Source organism: Larus michahellis, chromosome 10, assembly GCF_964199755.1.
Source record: "Larus michahellis chromosome 10, bLarMic1.1, whole genome shotgun sequence".
NCBI lineage: Eukaryota > Metazoa > Chordata > Aves > Charadriiformes > Laridae > Larus > Larus michahellis.
The window spans coordinates 15156143-15173830 of record NC_133905.1 but is presented as its reverse complement, the minus strand read 5'-3'; positions in this window follow the sequence as shown (position 1 = coordinate 15173830).

Genomic DNA, 17688 nt, shown 5'->3' with positions numbered 1-17688 from the left:
CTTTTCTGGGGCACTGCAGAGAACAGCAGTGAGTGGTTAGCCAAATGAAATACAATATAGATGTAAAATCTGAATACGTGAAAATCTTCCTTCTTCAGTGTCTGCAGTAAAAGCATCTCTTCTTTCTAGCAAATAGCTACAAACTAAATTTAAAAAAAAAAAAAAAGAAAACCTTTTCTAATAGGTTTTGGAGAATTTGGAGACAAGAAAAGCCATTCCTCTCAAGGCAATCTGGTCCTGCTCAGATTGCTTCCTTTGACTCTAATCCGAAGAAGGTGTGAAAATAGGCTAAAAGGAGGCCAAGATTTCCCTGGCCTTGATGGTGTGCCAGGGCGGAGGATTAAACCCCTGGAGGATCAATTCCAAATGACTTGCTGTATGTGCTGAGACTCGCTACAAAACAAATTTTGCCAGGGTCTAACACAAAATCTAAACATACTTTCACACGGAATGAAGAGTATAGCTAAAACCATGGCAGGGTTTTTGTTGATGTGACTGGTTACATTTAGCCACAAAGCTCTCACAATTCACCAGTGGTACATGTTTAAGGTTCTTTCTTCAGCAAAATACTTACATTTCATCAAAAAAGTAAAAAAATTAATATATGCAAAACCTTCTCTTGAAGAAGGACAAAATACGGGATCAGAGGAAAAACAAGGTATACAAAATAATGACCACTATTCAACTATTCAATTATTTCAATATTATTTTCATTTTAAAAGTCATTGCTGCTAAAAATGTTTTCATGTCCACAAATTGTCCAAACACGTGCCATATATAAAGAATTTTAATTCAGAATTGTTTTCATCACAAAAAAAGTCCATAAGTAAGTTTTTAAATGAGTACCTAATATTTAGTTAGCAGCTGGCAGCAGCAAAGTATGGAGAAGAGAGCAGCAAGTTCAAAACCCAACACTTGAAGGAATTTCATTTTCATTTAATTTTTCATTGTCTGAGATCCCCCCAGCCCCACACCGGTGAGATCAGAGGGACACCGGCCGCCAGCACGGCGTCGGGGCTGCGATGACGCAGGTTTTCCTCTGCTGCTGCCAGGATTTGTCCCCAGGAGAAGCGTCAGAGACCCCCTCCTCAGCACCTCACCCCAGCCTGCGCTCTGCCTCCGCTCACCCGCTCTCTGCATCCCCATTTCCAAAGATGATGCCAAGGGAGGGCGAGGGGCCGTGGGGGGCACAGCTGGGCACGGCTGCGGAACAACCCCGGGCAGGGATCCCATGATATAATTACCCGCCATTAACAGTATCTGATTTAAGGGTTTTTTTAAATATTTGATGGTGGTGATGAAAGGTAATAGAAGATTGTGGCTGATCATAAATTAGAGGCAATCCTCTACGTGCATTTTTTACCTCTCCTCTTTAACGAACAAACCTCTACCATTAACTCGCTTTACAAATGTTAGCTGCCAGACGAATGTCCTTTTTGTGATGAGAAACGCTGGCATCCAGCCTAGTTTTCGACTGAGGTCATTACAAAGTTGTAAGCAGCACAGCCCAGAAGAAAGTGAGGATGGGGATGTTCAGATATTTACACACCCCATGCTTTGCCCTGTTACCATGGCAGCGAGGCGCCCGGTCCCGCCTCCTCTGTCCAGGTACAAGCAAGCTGGAATTCCATCTTTTCTGCACAAGCACAGGCAGTGACTTCATTATCCGATGGAGAATATTGGCGTCGCTTCGTGCTAGCTCTGCATTGACTTATTTCAAAGTGCTTACGCTCTTAACATGGACGCTGACACCTCTGGGGTCGTTTTGCATAATTTGTTTTTCTCCTGTACGTTTTATGTAGTGTTACATAAAGGCACGGCATTCGCTGGGATGTAAAAAAATAGAAAATGTAGCCACAGAACCATTAGATCCCCAACTAGACCACTTTGTTCCCTGCAATAGCATAAAATTACAAGACTTTGTGTCAGCGCTGCCATCACGCTAGGAGTTCAGTGGGAAGTACAGCTCCTTCAGACTTGTCTTTGCTGGCAAGCAAGGCTGCGCATTAAGGATATATTCATTTACATTCCTTTCAAGCTGGTGCCAAAGTGTCCTTTGTGTAACTTTTTTTTCTATTTTTTTTGAAAAACTTGGTGAAATTTGCATAAACTATATGAAATTGCCACCTCTTATAAATCAACGTTTATAAATCAAATGTGTTTCTCTCCATCTCCCGGAGCCTCGCTCCTCGTGTCCTGCACTTGTTCCTCACCCTCGGGACAGCGGTTCAGAGCCGAGTTTCTACTGAGATGTCTTTCAAGCCTTACTGCCCCCACATAATCTTTGATTTCTCTTTAAATATAGAAAATGTTTATGTTTAAATCAAAGCGTGGCAGTTACCTGTAGCTCGGCTGGAGGGCAGGAGGAGCTCAGCCTTTCCGACTCTTCTGGGGTTTGTCTTCTGCAGACCTCTGAGCAAGGACACCGCTGCCCGTGCCCCGTGGGAAGAAGGACCTGGAGGTTTTCATCACCTTCCTCTTCACCTTGAAGGATTTTCTTTCCTTTGGAATGGCCTATGTGAGGCTGTGCCAAAAGAAACAGCATTCCTTAACTTCAATTTGTATTTTTTGCACAACAGAAGAAAACATATGCAAAATATTCTTGGGTTTATTACTCGAAAAACTCACACTAGACAGCTTCGCCTTTGGAGATTAGGAAGAGAACAAGAACAATCTCTCTCCAGAAATAAAGCTATTTTTCTGAGCAATATCCACAAATGCTGCCAAAAGTGTTTCACTGCTTCTGTCTGTGGCCGGAGACCTCATGTCCCCCCATCAGTGTTGAGTCTCAGATATTGAAAAGCAGATCAGAGCCCAAATTGCGCCTGGCTTCTGGGGGCTCGTGTCCCTGTTCACCATCCCCAGGGCTGTGCCCACGTGGCTGGGTACCTGAGTCTCACCCCACCCTCCACCCTCCATGGTCACACCTATGAGCTCTTTCCTCAGGTCTGGATGACCTAATTTACCTATTCTTTAAAAAAAAAAATAAAATCATATTTTGGAGTTGAGGGCTGCATGGAGATGGGAGAGTCTTGGATTCATGGGATTTCGCCTCCTCTGACTGTTTTGCTGCAGCATTTTACACCCAGATCTCCCACTTCCACAGCTGCAAAGTGCCCAGGGGACAATTGTGAAGTGCCCAGGGGACAAGCGTCTCCACTTCTCCCCCGAGGTCATTGCACTGCACATTAGTTCGATAGATTAGTCAGACAGCCATACGTGCACAGGCTCAGACAGAGGTCTTCAAGCCAGAAACCTTTGCATGCCAGGCCCTACAGAAACTCTCCTTCTCACTCTTTGACCCAAAGCCTACTTAATTGTTTCTAAAAAGTAAAACCTTTTCAGTAAAGAGTAATGGATGCCCAGCAGCAGTCCAAAGAACAAGGCCTCTGAGCAGAAGTAGATTCAGCGGCCAGGTTGAAGCTGTTTGAACCTCTGGAGTGTGTCCTGGGCAGGGGCCGCGGGTGCCTGGCCAGGAGGAGAGCATTGTGCCGGGGTACACGGTGCTCCAGAAAGCCCCTGCCCCATCAGTCTCGGCCGTCAGGACAGGAGGGGAAATGCTCCGTCCTGGAGGTGTGGGGCTGACTGGGGCTTGTGGCTGCTCGGGGTCTCCGGAGGAACGCAGAAATATCAACAGAAGTTGTGCTTGTTTTGTTCTCAGTGCACCCAGTTTCCCCAGTTTCGCTTTGCGTTTACAACTCTGTTCCCACCCCATATGCGGGAACGACAGGAGCTCCCGGGCTGCCTTACCAGCTCAAAATGGACCAGTACCAGAGGAAAACCTGCCTCTGCTCCTTGCAGGAAAGCACAATAAATGCTTAGACATAACCCTTCCTCTTAAAAACATCAACACAACCACGAAACAAATAAAGAGGCACCACTCCACGCTGCAAGCTGCTGGACTCATCGCTCAGCCTTTACATTCAGCCAAGAACTCCCACAGAAACGTTTTTATATCTCAAGACTACTTGAGACTAACCTAAGTACTGCACTTTCACTGCCAAATTTAATTTCTTCGTGGAGCCTGTCAGCTCAGTCAAAAGCTTGCCAGCCTTTCTGAGGACCCAGTGCTCTCCAGCCCGCTCCTGGCCTCTCCCGGAGAGGCACAATTAGCCATGGAAAGGCTGCGCCGATGTGTCGGTAATGAGCCCCGCACTCGATGCCCTGTTGGGTTTTCCCATTCTTCTTCTGCATCCACAGAGAGCCACTCAATCTCTGAAGTACGCCTTTTACAGAGGCTGCAGAATAGCACCCTCTGCAAGAAGAGCACCCTGGGCTCCTCTGCGATGCCACGGTCTGGGAGCGGAGGGAGAGATACCCTTTGGGTGCCGGCACTGGGAGAGGGCAGCACTGCCGCTACCCAACTGGTGATGCCAAGAACGGCGTGATTCAGGGGCTGCAGCCACAGCACAAACCTATGCAGGGACAAGCCATCAAGAAAACACCAGCCAGCACGTTTTGCGTATGGGCAGGGGAGAGGACAGATCCTTATATATAGAGATATGTGTATATATATATATAGTTTTTCAGGATAAAAATCTCAAAAAAAAAAATGGAGAGCGAGCGAAAGAAACCGAGATATTACAGTACCCAGAGTGAATTAAGGAAACCAAATTAGAAACAATCTGTGTTTCAAAACGTGGTCAACAGAATGCATCACCATGACAATCCTTGCTAGAAGCAACAAGGGAGGCTTCCTGGCATTGCTGAAGGAGCGCTCTTTCCGTAGTGGAGAATCATCAAAATGCAATTTACAGCACCAAAAAAAAAAAAAAAATCTGTACTGGCATTTTGTTGACTTCTATTCTTAAAATGTGAGAACTGGAGGAGCATTACCTCACGCTGAATTCTATGAAAATCCTGATCCTAGTTTTAACGACAGAAAATCAGAGACATCTTTAGCATCTGTAGCATTTTCCTAAGTGGTTACATTACAGACAAAGCTAAAATAAAGATCAAAGATTTATATCGCAGATAGAAAATGAAATCAAATGAGAGTTTCATATCAAGGCACATGGAGGTGGGCTTTAAATAATAAAAATGGTCCTAAAAGGGAAAGTGAAAAAAGGATTGAAATACTTAAGCACTGAAAAATAGGAATATTAATTCCTTTTAAAGGTCATCATCTAGTCTAAAATATGTAGCAACAAATTGCAGCATAACAATGCTTATATAGGAGCTAATTATCTCATTGAACTAACCAGATAAGCAGTGTATTCTCCATTTTGTTTGTCATCAGGTGTGCTCCTGGGCAGCAGGACAGGGGTAACAGGGCTGCGCGGGGGCACATTGTCCCTGGAGGATACTTGCCCATGGGGGAGTGAAGAACTCGTCTTCCAGCCTGAAGATCCCAGGGCAAAACATGCGTGTAGGCTGGCACAGCTTGGCATGCACGAAGTCTCCATGCTTCGTCTTCTCTCCTTCCAGCTCCCACCACGTCCCAGCTCCCAACTACTAGAGAAGAGCAAAGGTTGATCCAATTTCACTGGATGGCTCTTTTGAAACATCACGTTGACAAGGCTGGACGTCCCGTCCCCACAGCAGTTCTTGCTAGCATGTTGTATGAAGATCCAAAGCCAACAAAAAATGGATTATTTTCATTTTGGGCAGCTGAGAGACAACAACAGAGCTCTTGTGACAGGTGAAGTCACACAAAGGCATTCATTTGCACCATGATGGGGAGAAGGCTCAGGTGAAAAGTGAGAAAATAAGGTTCAAATCTACCTGGAGAGAAAGCCAGGCAGCCTATCATAAAATAAAAAAAATAAAATTAAAAATACAAAAAAAAAAAAGGAAAAACAAGAATGTTTTGATGACAAATGAAAAAACTGTGGCTTTGGGGGGAAAAAATAGAGATAATATATAGTTTGTTCTCACCACATGCAAACACAATATGTGTACTTCTGGTGGTTATCATCACAGTTACTGTACAGACAGCACAGATAATACAGCTGATTCTTAATTATCTCCGGATAACACTGGTAATATAGCTGATGGTTAATTATCTCCAAGCCCTCCTTGGATACAGCAGTAGCAGGTCGTATCTACTGCGCTGCTGTCGGTGGAAATCACGTCTGGCACCTCCGGGGGCTGCACCCAGCAGCTCTGCTCCGAGGGGTTACTATTTACTACATTTTAGGGAGTTCAGGCAACGAGGATAAATTTTTTCTCTTGAGAACATAAATCTGTACAAGCCTGACTGAATGTAAAACATGGTATACACATGCGGCAGGGGACGACCTTGAGCTGGAGAAAAGTTTGTTAACAAAACTTTTCCCTTTGAAAAAACACAAATTCAGGCTGATATAAACGCTTCACAACTATCCATCAATTTCAGCGAGTTGTCGTAATTTTTTAGTGCTTAAGTGACGTTTCTTTCTCATCAAAATACTTTGTGTCAAATATTTCATTTTGAATGTTATTCTATGTTAAAAAATAGTAAATTACTTAGCAACTAAAATGAAATATCTGATGTGGGGTCAAATTGAATACTTTGTTGATTCTGGGATGAAGTGAATTTTTTTTTTTTTATCATTTTTGTTTCAAAGAAAGTTTGTTTTTTTCCCCCAGGCAATTCAGAATTGCCAGGGAATAAAAGAAATATATTACCCACAGCTAGGTACCATATAAGTAATATATAATAGAGTTATAATAGAGAACACTGAAAAACTCCACTGCGTTCCCATTCTTTTATCAGAGGCAGAACTGCCTGGTTAGAGTAGAGCTTGTATATCTGAGTAATATCTAATTCTCAGGGAAACCTTACCAGCAGTGAAATCAAAGCTAGCTGTAGACAAATAAGATAATCAAATACTGTCAGAAAATAGACTATTCGCATAACTGGGGGAAAAGAAAAAAAAAAGAAATGGGAAAAGAGACAACGCGTATAATATAAGAAAATGATTTTTACTTTAACAAGAGAGTGTTCCTCTGTACAACTTGAAGCGTGGCATGGAAATGGGGGGGTCAGCCCTCCCTTGCACAGCACTTCTGATGATTTCAGTCGGACCAAGAAATCTCACCTCCTCGTTGGGATTTTTAAGGGAAATATGCCCATGACATCGTCCTTGCTAAGGATCCCTGCAAGAGCATCCTTGCTAAGGATCCAGCGTTCCAAGCTCCTTCCCACACAGTGGCTTGATATTGCACCCTTTAATTGAATGGCAAACTACTGCCTTGTGAGCGGAAGCCCATACATTGCTGTGTAAAAGCAAGACTGTTTGAACTAACGTATTGAACCCTGTGAAAAGTTATTTTCCCATAGTATTGCCTCCTGAAATCATAAAACCTTTAAGTAGATCTATGGCACAATATGTACACGTACGTAATTAAAACAACCCATCTTGGTCAGATATGGATTATCTGATGCGTGCTCGTTGTCTTTGTCACTCCCCATTGTTTTGAACGATGTTATTAAAAGAAAATCAAATTAAGGATGAAAAATAATTGCAAAATGTATCAAAGCATAAAACAGACGTTAAGTGCATGGAATAAATAGCTATGGGGAAAAGCTTTAAAATATTGTAAGAGCTTCAAAAATAGCCTGTATTTCAAACACTTTTTTATCTCTTATTCTTCTCCCACACTTTCTTGGTGTGGAAACAGGCTTAAAACTCAAAGATAAAGAATAAATAAATATTGTCTTTCATTTCCAAATATGAAATGGGGACCTCGGCCTCTTTTAGCTGTAAATACTAGATCTGCTTCCTTCAGAGTTTGTCTTACCAGAAGTCTGGTTTATGGATATAAAAGAAATAAATACTATCAATGCCTAAGCAGTTGGGCATTGCCTTTTATTTCCCCTGGAGATATTTCATATGGTTTGCTCCTCCTTTATGTTAGGTGGCTCATCAGGTACAAACCGACTGTCAGCGTGGCTGGATCTGGCTTCAGAAATTATGCCCAAGCCTCAGGACCAGCCATGTGTAACTGCACATCACCAGAAATTAAATCCCCTTCATCCCGGTGCGGCTTCCAACTTGCCCTGGTGCCAGCAAGGGAAGAGCCGGGCTGTGACCCAACTGCTGCCCAACTCATCCGAAGAATCGGTGCTTTGGCACTAACTGCCCAATAATGAGATACCGTACACTTCTACAACATCTTTCCTACCAAATTACCCCAAACTGCTTTGTGTACCTGGATCCACCGTGTCCTCAGTTCATGACGACGGTGAAGGAAACCTGAAGCGTTCAGAGCCATGCAAGGTGCAAATTTGCTGTTCGTGTCATAAAGCGCTTCTCTAGAGCTCAAAAATAAAAAAGAAGTAGTTCCCAGGAGTACCACAAAGACAATAACAGTGTGAGGCTCTGCGAGGAAGGGAAAACGAGCCAGGGTTGGGCGCTCACCTCCACGGCTGAGCTCCTCTGCACCCCCCAAGGCTGGTGGCCCGTTCGGCCCAGGCCAAGACTCAGTGCAGCTCTGCTGAGCCTTAATGAAAACGTACAGCTCGGGCGACCATTCATAACCACAGCTTTATTCTGTGTGAGTCATTGCATCCAACCGCCTCGCACAGACATTCAGAAAATAAAGATGATGTTTACTGATGCAGAGCATCCTGCTAAATTCTGCCAGCTATTCCCCCAGCCAGTACCCCTGGTTGCCGCCGTAGGTTGGGATGCCTGACTAACACCCTGCGCCGGTGGAGAGGAGCTGGGATCCGTGTCGACGCCAGCAGTTGGGACCTCTGCGTGGTGACTCACGTTGTCAACTGCTGAAGTGACAAAGTGTTGAACTTCCTCCACACCCCGTGTCACGGTGCATCAGTCAACGAGGGGGCACAACTCTCCTCTGTGCATCCTTCCAGCTATATTTATTGGTGAAAAGACAGAAAAACATGCTCCTGCCACATTTTAAAATAAAATACATGTGAATTTTATGAAAAGCACCAGATGACTGCACGCAAGGATGAAGAGATATTAATGCAGACAGTGACACCTCCAGTTTCTCTGTGCTGCCTGGAGGACGCACCGGCAGAGCTGGTGGGCTCATCTTTGGGTACCCGGTTTCCTTCGTGCTCAGACCTGGCTGGTTTAAGCAGAGGGAGAAAAGGGCAGGTGACACGTTGGAAACATGATGAGCACCAAAACAATCACAAACAGGGAAAATTCTCATCTAACTTTTAAGACACACTAGCAAACGGTACTGAGAGAAAACAGAAACACCGGGATATTTTGAAACATTTTCATTTTACGGAAATTTATATTCTATGAAAGCCACATTGATGCATTTGTAAAAAATTTTACTTTCTAAAATTTATTTAAAATGGTAATTCTTCAAAGTATTTTACAGGGATGCACGGTCTTCTGACTATAACCATACATCAGCAATTATAAAATGCAAAGGGCAACACTACCCAAATAAAGGAGACCTTAGATGCGGAAAGGTTTTAGCTTCTCTAAACCTCATTTGTAAGCAGGGGTAAAATAGAAGAGTAAATGGAAGAACTTGATAGCTTCATGTCAGAAAGGACATGAACCGTGACACAGCAATGTCAGCAAGGCTAAAATGAGCTGTTAAAACACCTGCAGTGAAACAGCACACGGTTTCTAAAGTGGCAGATTAAAAAAAACCCAACCACCTGATAACGGGTCAAGAACAATGAAATCTATGCCTTGTTTCTGCTGTGCACTGGGACTTCCACTTTAAAATTTTCAGTCAGAACACATTAGATTGCCTTCAAATTAAAGTGTCAAGGTAAAACTCGGCAAGTGTAGTTCAACAGCTCCGTAAAAACACTGGCAGTAAAGGAAACAAGAAAACAAACCTCATTCTCATTTTACTCATAGCTCCTGAACCTGAAGAACACGCCTTTAAACAGAAGCGCTCCACCAGCATAAATATGATAAAAACCAGGCCCTGGAGAAATGGTGTATAAGGAAGCTTTAAGTACCTGTCAAGAGATTTTAAATAAGATTTTTGCAGCTAAAACATGATTTAGCTTTTTCCAGCATCATATAAAACTAAAATTCCAAAAAAGGTGAAGTTTTTTTATTGACCTTCAGGAGAAAAAAAAAAATTCTTGCTAGCTGATGGCCGTTGAGGGTGGCAGAGAACAAGCGGTTCCAGCTGCCGTGATTGCTGGGCAAACTACTTTTTCGACCATTTTTTCCACTACTTCAAGCAATGGCTCAGCACAACTTAACAGTTTCCAATTCAGTAACTAAAAAAGCTCAAGGGTCTTTATTTTTCCAGGGCGAGAAGGGCAAACGACAAAATCGAAGCATTCCTGCTGTCAGGGTAGCATAACATTTGTCTGGCACAAGACGTGTCTCCTCACAGACTGCGCGACTGGGCGCCCACCTCTGCATTTTCAAGGGTTTCTGGGATGGAGACGGAAAGCTCTGGATCGCATTTAAACACCGCCCGTGAAAGACTATAGGGAGAAGGAAAACTAATTTTTCCTCCTGACCCCAAAACGAATTCTTTCAAAAACCAATACAGTCATGGGTTAATTATTTCTATGGAGATTCAAGCAAGCAGTGAATCAATCACACCAGCCGTACCCCCTGGAATGGCTTCCTCTTCCCTAAAACTTTAATACAGCTCTTTGGAAATCTTATCAATTGAAACAAGAGATCTTCCTCGGATCATAAACTCCGAGGGGAACCAGTAGATTCTGCTATTTTATTATACTGACCTTTAGACCGTCCTCTGTCTTTTTACTCTTCAGTTTATATATCAGGAAATACCACGACGTATTGAAGCATGCATGTGTGCATCGCAGAGCCGGTCCTTCCCATCACCACAGACAGACATTAAACTCTTTACTCACTGAACTGGAAGCTAAATTTTTTTGAGTGACTGCTTGAAGCAATGGGTAAGAAGGAAAAAACCCTTATTTGTAAAACACTTTTAGCTGGAGTCAGCTATCAAGATTTTGTTATTTGCTTACATCGTTTACTTTTAAAGGCATATTTTCTCTGTTAAGACTATGTTTTGAAAATTCCTTGGCATTTTAATTGGCTTGATGTTTCAATTCTTTTGTCAAAAAATAGACCAGCTCAAAAAAGCACGACCCAATTTCTCTGCGGATCCCTCCTCCTTACAGCCTCCTAAAGGCTGCTCACTTTCTGCAGAAGTTTGCAGTCCACTGGCTGCAGTTATTACAAAAACTTCTAAGTTTGAAACAAGTAAGTCTGGAAAACCCAGCCATCTCAAACAGTGATCGGCCAGTAACGATCTGCCTGTGGGTGACTGTCTCAGAATTAGAGATTTCAGACCAAACTTTTCATTTCTTCTTTTCAACCAAAGAGCTACAAAGAAAGAGCCAGAAAAAAAAGTACAACTGGCTGGAGATCTGCATAGTTGTAAGTAAAGACTTGTGAAAGCCGTAGTTTAAAATTGTACCTTTAGTCTCCAATTCCTCCTATTTTGGCCATCCTTCTTTGCACAGTTGGGGATGGAAGATGGGACTGTTCTCCCTTGAAACTGGGCTACCTGGAGAGCAACGAGGAGGCGTAACGTGATGGTGCTGCTGCGAGGACCGCCAGCCAGGAGCATCCAGGTGAGCGCTGGTCATCCTGGACTTGGCCTTCCAGCAGCCTGGCACATGCATTCACCAACATGCAACGTATGTATCAGTAGAAACTGCCTAGTGCAGGGGAAATGCTAGCAAGCAGCGGTTATTTCCATTTAATTTAGTAGAAGTACTAACAATGTTATTATCTTTCTGTTCTCCTCACCGGTGCAGACTGTGGGAAAACTGAGGCGGGGGGGGGGGCGGGGGGATATTTGCCTGGTAGATCACCCTGTTAAATGTTCTCCAGCTTGGCTTTCTGCAAGAAATCGGTTTCTCCAGTCTGACACGGAAAGCAAACGATGGTGTTTCCTGCAGCACTGCGCTTGCTCAGTGCCACCCAGAGCTGCTTCCAGGCAGCCGGTACCCGAGGGTCAGGCTTAGGGTATCCCCCCAAAAAGGCAGTATCCTGCAGCAAGGGCACGTGCTCTTCAGTTTCCAAGAGTTTAGATAGATTCAAAATTTGTGCTGAATTTCAGTCCTTTTGCGTTATATAACCAAGAGTGTGCATTTTTATGTTCATCCAGTATCTTATGCAGGTTAGAAATACCAGGAGCTGATGAAGCTCATCCAATTTCAGATTCTTCAGGAGAAAATGAGGAAGGCTGGGATTTTTTTTATACCAGCAAAGAACAGTTTGCTTTCTTCAATAAGTTATAGGTTAACGGCTCTGCATGAGAAAACAACGATAATGGCCAGTTTTAAGTAAGATTCAGTTTCGAGTTGCTTGAAAACTGACAAGAAGGTCAGCATGCACAGCCAGGTTCCTCTGCGCTTTTGTTTTATTTAGCTTTGCAGATTGTGGTTCTCTCTATCTCCCGAGCCACAAGTGTGACAGTAAAAAATAAAGTTGCAATAGTGAAATTTTACATTATTATATTCCCCATCTTATTATCTAAATTGCTATACCATGAGTGAATTCAAAGCAGAAGTCTCTATTGATCTACATCTCTGTAACTAAAGTACTTTTTTTTTTTCAAACGCTAGTGTGTTTACATACGGCTGGAATGATTTGGAAATCTGTTTACAAACGGTCCAATGTAATTGAGAAGGATTTTTCTTCTGCCTTCGAGGTCACATACTTACAAAGGTGAAACTTGCTGCAGTAGCTATTTTAAAAGGATCAAGGACGAAGAACTATTACTTGTAGACTGGGGACCAATAAAGGGAAATCCACAGAGAACTCTAAAGACCCGAGAAATAATCTAGGCGATGCACTAAGAATAGAGCAAGTCAGGAGAGGAGAACTTGGGAAAAGAAGTTAATGCAATTTGAACAAATGGCTTATTATTAGATTGAAAAAAAGTTTTGTAATCTCAAGAATTTCCCTTATGGCTTTTTCCTTCTCCTGCCTATGGGTTCTGCCTGGCCGCGGGCTCGGGCTGGTGTTAGTCAAGGGGCTACCACTGCCTCGCCTTTCATACGAGAGGCCTGACCCACAAATACCACTGGGAGGTGAAAACTGCTTATATGTTCTCCCTGGATTTAATGTGCAGGAATGTCATTGCACAGCCTGAGCTCTAGCATTTAAGAAAATTCAGCAAGCGTTTCATCAGGCAGAGAAGTACGGTGACGAAGTCGGAGAGGTCAGGGTACAAAGCGTGGGGCAATTAACAAGATATCAGTCTGTAAGTACATTAGTAATAAAGGAAGACCAAAAAAGGAGTGGGAAAGCCATTAACCAAGTAAGCTGAGTGTTTAATGAGCTTTCTTTGCTTCAATCTTCATGAAAAAGGCCAACTGAGAGCAGATGGTCGGCACAATAATACTGTAACAAAGACGGAAGATTGTAATCTCATAAAAAGGGAATGGTGAGAGTGCCGAGCTAATTTAGATGTTTTCAAATTGGTTATGCTGATGAGCTTTATCTTCGCATACTTAAGGAACTGTCTGAAGCAATATCAGAATCTTAACTATTATCGTGGAAGACCGAAGAAGGAAAGATGGGGAAAAGAAACCATGTCTTTAAGATGGAGGAGAAGATATTGCTCTACATACCAGCTCACAAACTGTCCATTCACAAAAAAATACTCAATCTTTCTGTAAAAGCAGCAAGATACCGAAGGCAGGAGCAGCAGCACACAGCGTTGGTTGAATTGCACCATGCCAATTGCATTTCCTTCTACGAGACGTTAAAGAGGCACAGCCTGACTTTAGCCTCAGCTATTAACATGGCACATGGAGATATGTACACAGGCTACAAAGCCTGCTAGAAGAGCATTCGTCTCCAGAAAACAGTTCTATTCAAAATGAAAGGATGAATGAAGCACAGAGACCTGCCTTGAACTCAGCATTATTAATTTTTTCATTAATGACTTGGAGGACGGAAGAAGGAATATGCTGGTTCCATTTGCTGATAACACCGCACAGGGAAGGACTGCAAGCACCCGAGAGGACAGCATTAAGATTCAAAAAGGTCTTGACAAATTGCTAAAATAATCTTTAGAAAAAGCATGTCATTCAGGAGAGACAATATAAGATACTATACTTGGGCAGAAACAATCAATTGCATAATTACAGGCTGGGGAACAACCGCGTGGGTTGGGGAAAGGTGCTGCCGCTCTGTGATCCGACACCAAACATGCAACGGCCCTGCAAACCATTTACCAAAACCTCTTCGAATATTAAATGAAAAATTCAGGAAGGTCAATTGAAAAGTGTTCATGGATATTTAATAAAAGGGAAGATGAGAAAAATAATCAAACAAATTGCTTGCTCCAAATTATCACTCAATTTTACCTGTAGTTCATTACTGACTCAGATTAATGCATGCTGAAAAGATATTACTCCCGTATGAATATTCAGACTTTGCTACCCGATGGCAGAGTTTCCAATGAAAAATGCGGTATATCAATTCTTGATGAATTTTTTAAGAGAGTTAAATGCAAAACGCCCTCAGTAGGAGACCTATCATTTAAAGGGATCACATTGGTGTATCAGGCTACGGAGAAGTTCCCTGCTGAAAATACAGGACGCCAAACAACTGTTAACATGGGGAAATTAACTCCGGAGCACCGAGCTCAGGCTGGTGTGGGGAAGCGCATGCGTTTCTCCATAGAGCTCACCACACTTTGGCTGCTTCATGTTATAAATAGTGATAACTGTGAAAAGCCCTAACCCTCGTCTCAGTGTTTTGTGGGCTTATTTTATTCATTTTCACCTTCAGTAAAGGAGCGTTTGCCAGGGAAAATGCTTTTGTACTTAGCAAAAAATAAAACCTGTGAATCACCAGGGAAGCTGGGTGGGAAAGGTCACCAACTGGCTTCTCTTATAAACAGCAGACATTTATTTTATCATTGTAGGACCTGAACTCGTTCATGTGATCATCCAGCTTTAGATTTTAATCGTGAAGGTGAGAATCTTTCTTCAGGGAGAAGTAGAAAGGAGGTGACAAACCACACGCTGTTCAGAGCCAGCGCTGATTTACTTACCCAGATATTGCTAAATGAGTTTATTCCATTGGCTCGGCTCGGGGAGCGGGACAAAAGCAGGATGCCTCAAGCAGAGCACGAGGAGCCCTCAGAAGGTCCGGGGAGATTCACAGTTCAAAGCAAACGGGGAACACGGGACACGTCGCTCCTCCAGAGCAAAAGCGTAGTAAACCTTCTGCAGAACGTTCACCCTTCCGTGCAGGGTCGGAGCATGCGATGGCGATACCTCCCCCTCGCCCAAGATTTATTTAGCTATAGGAAAGAAAATTATCTTTGCAAGGCATGCTGTTCATTTATTTATGTGGAAAGGCGGGTGACTAATTTCCTCAGTTCCTTTGGAAACCCCAGTCTGCTCAATAAAGACAGCCGGCGTGTTTATGGCTCTGCACCAACTACACCTTGTAAACCGTGTCCTTCATCGTGCGCTTGCAGGTTGGGCTGCTGGAAATAACAGCTCTCAAGAGTTACATAAGAAGCAAAATTTCCTCCTTCAAAGCATTGTAAAAGGAAAGATAAAACGACTTACTTAAAGCCAACCTTGTCTTCACGATGATTTAAACTAACGCACTTCCCAGCTGGAAACTGGCTGCGAATAGGACACAACCACGTTCTGCAGCATCAGGGATGCAAACTTGTTCATGAAGCCTCAGTAACTCCATGGCCTTGGGCCACACGGCCACAGCTTTCTTGGATGGACTGGCCTTAGGAAGAAAAAGATTTAAAGGAAAAAAGAAAATAAAATGTATTTACCATTCCTGTTTTGCACTCCAACACCTGAATTGTCTTCAGATTCTTCAAAACCAGTTTGTTCTGCCCTCTAAGGTTTTTAATAACTTCTATTTGTTAGTGAAATGCTGAGTTAAATGGCAAAGCTATTTAGTTCAAAGGCATTTTAAACTCATGACAGTCATCTTAAACCCTTACCAGCCATTTTAGAGATATACAGCATCTTCGTGCAGAAACAGCCATAACGTGCATGTGCGTATGGAAATACACACACATTATCTGCTGAGCAATTAAGTAACTAAATCTCTGCAATAAATATACTGTGAATGTCTTATCTAATTACTCTGCCACGTAAGTCATTTCTTCACACATGACTTTTTCTTTCTTTTCTGCCTTTTATATTCATCCTTCTCCTTAATGAAGAGGAGCTCCCTAGAGCTCATCTCATAGAAGTTCAGCATCAGGAGCAAATCCACAAACCCACCTTCATGCGCTACTTTATATTCTCCAACTTGTAGATTAATAACAAGGAGCCAGGCTCCTTTCCCTTGGTATTCTTTGTTCTTATTTTATTCCTCTTTATTCTTATTTTCTTCTTTATCTACTAATATTTCTACCACATAAGGTCCCTCCTTTTCTCATACCATTCCAGATGCTCAGAAAATCCTGTCAGGTAGCGCGACACATCCGAGTTTTCCCATTTTCTGTGCAGAAGGGGATGTGTGCAGGCACGGGGCAGAACGGGGGGACCACCCACACCGCCGGCAGCTGGCAAAGGGCTCCTGGGAAAGGGGGTTTGGAAATGAAGTGGGGCCTTGAATCAAAATCCCAGCTGGCGGGAGCAGGGCAGGAGCACAGCTCTGGTGCCAAGCTTATTCCTCTCCGCTGCGCTCAGCCCAGGAGGAATCGGCTGAAATCGCTTGAGTGGTTTTAATCACAGATTTATATTTTTTTTTATGGCTCAGTGCAGACTGTTCTTTCCTCAATCAAAACTTCTTGCCCCCAGACCTGGCTTTTCCAATTACTGGTTTAGTACCCACAGGTGAAGGGGTGGGCTTCCTGATCTGCAGCTTTCTGAATCACTCAAACCCTTTCTTTACTATACATGTTTCACAGCACCTTCTTGTTCTGCTGCTTAAGATTTTTTTGCATATAACTGCTCAAGGTTACCCATCTCTCCCTCTCCCAGGCCATGCCGTGGTGTCACACGCTGGACATCGCTGGGCCCACATCCCCTCCCCTGAGCCATCTCACTTTGGCCAGTAATTCGTTGCTTTCCTCCCCAGAGAAACCAGTATTACCTTCTGGCATTTGGCTCTTATTCCCCTTTTTCAGACAGAGACACACCAAGTTCACTTCATTTTTGGGCAGAATTACCTCTTTTAGCAAGAAATGAACTTCTACCAGGCAGTACCTCTCACTCACTCGCTGCTTGGTTGTCTGCTGAGATGTTTCTACCCAACTCTTTCGTCCTTTCTTCTTCCTCCATCACTTGTGCTTTCTATAGAATTGAGTCTATAACAAGCTTTTCCGCAAGCCCCACCATTAACAAATCCCACTGCACATGAACAAAGTTCTATGATGCTGCCTGATGCCCAGATTTCTCCAGCTGCTGCTTTCCTGGCCAGATGCTGCTGCCAACCAGGTTTTGATGCCCAAGTTCTGCTTGCTTTGCTTTGGGACAGCCCTTTCCTTTAACCAACTTCTTTTTAGTAAGTGTTTTAGTAGTTAATTATCTCTGAGGTTTCTCTTCTGCTGTAAAACCTGATATTACAGAGACCAAAATAGACGCAAAAGGCTCAGCATTTCTGTGGGTATCACACGAAGCTCTCTTTCTTTAAAAAAACCCCAACAAACTAGGTCAAAATGAGAGCCAGGGTGGGTGATTTGTGGTTGCATGGGAACCTCGGGGACACGGAGAGCGGCAGGGTCGGACCCCTCATTAGGAACCGGGGGTGGGTGCCGCAAAGCTCCCGCCTCAAAAAGGAAACGGGGACACGCAGCAAGTCACATTAG